This window comes from Dipodomys spectabilis, unplaced genomic scaffold, assembly GCF_019054845.1.
Source record: "Dipodomys spectabilis isolate Male_0828 unplaced genomic scaffold, ASM1905484v1 ptg000019l, whole genome shotgun sequence".
Lineage (NCBI taxonomy): Eukaryota > Metazoa > Chordata > Mammalia > Rodentia > Heteromyidae > Dipodomys > Dipodomys spectabilis.
The window spans coordinates 10,880,379-10,884,776 of record NW_024870696.1 but is presented as its reverse complement, the minus strand read 5'-3'; the positions used below and the strand labels follow the sequence as shown (position 1 = coordinate 10,884,776).

At 35.5% G+C, this 4,398-nt stretch overlaps 1 pseudogene; it reads left to right on the top strand.

Moving 5' to 3' along the window:
- Positions 1-993: 993 nt before the first annotated feature.
- On the top strand, positions 994-4,398 carry LOC122103914 (annotated as a pseudogene).

Genomic DNA, 4,398 nt, shown 5'->3' with positions numbered 1-4,398 from the left:
TCTAAGATTTGAACTACAGCTCCATTTTTAGCTTTTTAGTAGTTAATTGGAGATGATAGTGTAAAAGACTTTCTTGCAGGGGCTGGCTTTAGACCTCCATCCTTAGATCGCAGCCTCCAGCCTCCTGTGTATCTAAGATGACAGGTGAGAGCTACCAGTGCCTAGCATGCTTATTACTTGGAAATACTGGGGTTAAAAGTATTTTGTGCACTCTCATTGCAATATTATAATATCTTGTATCTGTATATTAATTTTACCTGTAATATTTACAATTTTATATGTTGGTGGTTTGTTGTTTAGTGTCCTTTAGTATCCACTTGGACAACATCATTCAACTTCTCCTGGAAAATCATGTTTAATGAGCCAGATGATTTGGTCAATGGGAAAGGATTGGTAATGGAGTCTGTAGCTTGGTAAGTCACACTTGGTTTTCCTTGACAAATTTTCTCTGCAGTCATCACTTTCTTATTTTGTGATATCCTTTTTTATATGTGTTTCCTTTTGAGAGACATAGATCCTGAAAGTAGCATTTTGTTTTCTTCCAATATATTCTTCCTAATTGATCTAAGTTTCAGCTGTCTTGGTGCAAGAATCAAAAGGTTTGGGTGGCTATCAAGGAATATATATTATCTTACTTTAAATCTAGACTGTATATATTTTATCAAATCATTGATTTGTCCAGATAATTCCTAAGAGGAATTAGGCATATATTAATCAATTTAATCTTCCTCAAGGCAACAAAACTACTGGGCTGGGAAATTTTAAGGAAACCGAGTAACAGTGACTAACATCGCCAATGGTCTTAGAGTGTTCCACTTCTTTGGCACTTGTGGTTACCACTTACAGTGGGGAAAAACGTACAAGATAAAGACACACGAAGGCCAGTTGTACAAATAAACAGCAACAAAAAAAGTGCTTACACTCATTTCTTTTAATGATTTGATTCTTCTCTATGCTTCTGTTTTCCAGAAAAATCAGCATTTTTTTCAGAGCATGGCCAATGTCAGCATGGTGACTGAGTTTCTCCTGGAGGGCTTTGCTGAGGTGTGGGAGCTCAGACTCCTGGTCTCTATGTTCCTGATGATGTACCTGGCCACCCTGTTAGGAAATCTGATCATTGTCATTGTCACCACCATTGATTGACCAGAACCTGAACACACCCATGTACTTTTTCCTTAGAAATCTGTCCATTGTGGACATGAGCTACATTTCTGGCACTGCCCCCAGCGCCTGTATCAATTCTCTCACTGACAACAGGGCCATCTCTGTGGCTGGCTGTGCAACTCAGATTTTTCTGGTTCTTTATTTTGCATATGTAGCAACTATGTTCCTCACTATCATGGCCCAGGACCGCTATGTGGCCATTTGCCGGCCTCTTCACTACCCTGTCATCATGAACCAACAGTTCTGTGTCCAGACCACACTGGTTTTCCTGCTCAGTGGTCTCCCATATTCAGCTCTTCACACTGGCAACACATTCCGGCTGTCATTCTGTCATTCCAACGTTGTCCTTCAGTTCTTCTGTGATATCCCTTCTCTATTAAGGCTGTCCTGCTCAGACACCTGGAGCAACAAACTTTTGATCTTTCTTTCTGCCGTGATCATAGCTGGTGGATGCTTTACCTTAATTGTCATGTCATATGTATTCGTATTTTCTGCGTCCTGAAGTTCCCAGTAAAGGAAGAGCGAGGAAAGGCCTTTTCCACCTGTGTCCCCCACATTCTCGTGTTATCTGTGTTTCTTAGCTCTGGTACCTACGTGTACCTAAAACCTCCAGTAATCTCTAAAGTAGTCCAGGACATTATTGTTTCTATGTTCTATACAATTGTCCCTCCATTCTTGAATCCTATCATTTATAGTCTTAGAAATAAGCAGATAAAACAGGCAGTGGGGAAAGTAATATTAGGAAAGTTTCAAGAGTATTGTAAGGATTTGTTGTGGATTTATGATGATATATCACTAAGGGTTTAATTTTAAAATAATTCACCCTTGAGTTCAGTGTATCATATCACATCATATCACATTGAGTAATCCAGTTTTAAAATTTATTAACAAGGTTTATTTTGTAGTGTCTATTCAAACATATAATGTATTTTGATCATTTTAACCCTATACTAGTTTTTGTAATTCCCCCTCTCGTCTCCCATTTAAAAAATTTCTAGTGTGCTTCATTTTTATATATGTATATGACATAGTATGATTAGGGTCACCCCTGTTACCCTTTCCTTTCTTCGTCCCTTCTACTGGTTTCTTCAAACTCTTTCTTTTACATACAGGTCATTATTTTTGCTTTGTTCTGTTTTATGTTGTTTTAGGTCTAAATTTCACATGTAATTGAAAATGTGACATTTCTCCATCTGATAATATCAAATTTCACTGAATATGAAAATCTCTAGATTCACTGTTTTGTCTGAAAGCAGCATAATCTCATCATTTCTGTCTAAATGATAGCTACTTCACTTTGTATATATTACATATTTTCAATCCATCTATCTGTAATATGTTCCTAATGTGGCACTTGTGAATAATACTTCAATAAATATTGCTATGCAAGCATTTCTGTTGGATACAATTCCACTTCTTCAGATAAGTGTCCAGGAGTGATATGGTAGCATTATACCATAGTTGTATTTTTAATTTATTGAATAACTTCCACACTGATTTCAATAGTAATACTGAGAATGCATAAAGAGCTCAAAATAGTAATCTTAACTATTTTGCAACAGCCTTACCATTTAGCATCTAATAAATGAGTAAATACTTACAAACAATAATATTTTATTATGAGTAATATGGAGTAAATTCTATGAAATTGATACAAATATCAATTATGATATTATAAGTTCGAGAAATTAGCAATTTCCTCTCTTCAAGCATACATATTTTTAAAATCCTGATTGTTTCTGTAGAATAAAAATAGTTTTAAAAATACATTGCCTTAATATTGCTAAAATGTATAATAAGTATGTGCATCACTCATATGCATTTGGTTGTTTTGATATTAACTTACAGTACCTTAGGAACACATTATTTGATTTATTCAGCTCAATGTGAAGCAGTTATATATATAATATTAATCTCATATAAAAATACTCTTATAGACAAAACAGATACTAAGAGAGTAATCTAAGTGAAATGAACCCCAAGATATGGACACAAATATTTTTTCCTTTCTTGCTATTGTTTCTAATGCATTTATAATGTACCATGTGATTTTTGTTCCTTTGTATGTTTCTCCTCCCATGGTATAAGCCCTAGTTTCACTGTATTTGATATGGGCGCCCTCCATCTTGTATATATACTTCTCTAATTTGGGGAGGGGAAGGGAAAACACAAAATGCTTAAATAGGGATACAGGTCGACCCATTGTAACCATGAAATTTACAAGACACTATATTGAAAACGAACTTTACAACTTTGGTGGAGGGGGGGTAGTTGTGGAGGTGGGAGGGAAGGGATGGTAGGGGAAAAACAAAGGAGGAAGCAACAATGCTCAATAGGAAACGTACTCATTACCTTGCTAATGTAAATTTAATCCTTCTGTACAGTATATTTACAATAAAAAACGTACAAAAATCAACACTAAAACAAGAAATTCAAGTAAAAATTTGATTTGCTATTAGTTTTATGTAAAAATAAAGTTATAAATCCTTAAAGGATTAGCGACATAACTTACTTGGAGACAACTTGTCTAGCATTGTTGAAAAGTAAAGAAAGATGAGTGTCACTGTGATGTTGATATTATAGATCATCTCCAATTAAATGCTAAGTAGAAACAATATAACTTGGACTTTTAACCAGCCCTGGGTTGAAGAAAATCCTCTGACAAATGTGAGTAGTATAAAATACAAATTTCCTGGATTTCCAGAGCCCCATAGGAGGGAGTTCTCAGTAGGAATAATAGACTGGAAATAATAAATGGAAATAAAACAACTGAAGGAATCACCCATCCTGCCAATAGGCCTTACCAGCCATTTATCAACTGAAGTTTGTATAAAAACCTACCAATGCTAGCAAATTACAAAACGTAACTCTTTGGCGGGAGGTGGAGGGGATAGGGGTGTGTGTGGGGCAGATGGGAAGGAGAAACAAAGGAAGAGGCAGCAATGCTTCATAAGAAATGTACTCATTACCTTGCCTATGTAATTGTAACCCCTCTGTATGGTATTTTCACAATTAAAAAAAAAACACTCCAATGCGTAATAGAGACAAGCCCTACCTTATATAGATTAGAGAATGTGGTATATGAAATGGAAGTGTGCATGTCTAGAACTTGTTTGAAAGCTGCCACAGTAAAGATAGTAAGAACACACCTCCTAAATAAAAACCAGGTTCATGACCTTGAGGATTACTGTTCTGTATTTCCTGAAACTGTACAAGATATTTTTAATAGTCTAA